General features: G+C 49.3%; 1 pseudogene; it reads right to left on the reverse strand.

Moving 5' to 3' along the window:
• Positions 1–175, reverse strand: LOC139644324 (U2 spliceosomal RNA; annotated as a pseudogene).
• Between the last annotated feature and the right edge of the window lie 1,041 nt (positions 176–1,216).

Consider the following 1,216-nt stretch of genomic DNA (forward strand, 5'->3'; position numbering starts at 1 on the left):
GAAGGGTGCACCGTTCCCAGCGGCACTGCAATACCGGGTCGATGTGTGGAGCGAATGGAGCAAGCCTCTTTTTCGACTCTTGGTTCTAAAAATCTGTTTAATATGTTGTCCCCTTATAGAGGACTTATCAGATATTAAACTGATAAGAACAGATTTTTTCTTTTGAAAAATTTATTGACACTTATTCCAGAAAGACATACACTGTTTACAATCATAAAATCATTTACACACATCTTTTCAAAATACAACAAACAAATAAATATGAGTACTCTGTAAAACAATGTTCTTTTGTTTAAAACAATAAAAACAATAAAAACAGTTGTTTTAAGATGGATTACAGATAAGATAACGTTGTATTAAAAGTAGAGGAAAAGAATAATTGTCTCTGTGTATATCAGTGTCAGTGTTTGTGTTCGTATTCGTTGTGCAAGGGCGGGATGAATCCCTAACAAGGATCAACTCATCCCGCTCTCCCGAACAGCTTTGGGTCTCTCGGAACCTGTTTCTGGTGCTCAGAGGGGACCCTCTCCCTTCTGCTCCTTCCCACCTACCACACCCGGAGAGCCAGGCCGCCGCTGCCTTGACCCTTTATGTGTGTGGTTCCGGCTCCCACGTCCGAATGGGCACAGAGGTGATTCTTCTTTGTGACTGCGTCCTAGGCCTGCCGCCTGCAGCGACGGCTGCTTGCACCGCCGCTGTGGCCATCTGGATTGCAGCCACTTGGGGTATCTGCATGTGCTTCCTTACCAGCAGGTTTCTGAAGGTCCATATGGCGTCTTTGATGGCGGCCAGGGTGAGCCACTGTTTGGCAAAGTCTGCTGGTAATGTTTGTTCCTGGCCCACCCCGTACAGCACTAGCTGTGCTGTCAGGACCTCCCCTGCTGGTAAGCACAGGAATTTTAGGGAGCCGGCCATTACCCACTGGTCTACAGCAGCACTGCACTCCTAGAGCAGGTGCCTCACCGACTCAGGTGCACCACATCCCGGTCGGGGGCAAGTTGAGAGCGTTGACATGCCCCGGGAGTGCATTACGGACCTGACTGGGAGGATCTCATGAGCCACCATCCACGACAGGTCCCGGAGTCTGTTCGAGAGGGCGGGATGGTTTACGTTGCGCCAAACTGTTGAGGGCTCGCCTATTGTGAGCCCGCGCACTGGATACATTGATTCCCGCTCCTGCACAACAGAGAGAAGAGAGCGATGGTGGGTTAAAATA

This window comes from Centroberyx affinis, unplaced genomic scaffold, assembly GCF_046629955.1.
Source record: "Centroberyx affinis isolate AG114_WGS23_722 - 3 ecotype Tasmania unplaced genomic scaffold, CSIRO-AGI_Caff_v1 ptg000721l_1, whole genome shotgun sequence".
Lineage (NCBI taxonomy): Eukaryota > Metazoa > Chordata > Actinopteri > Beryciformes > Berycidae > Centroberyx > Centroberyx affinis.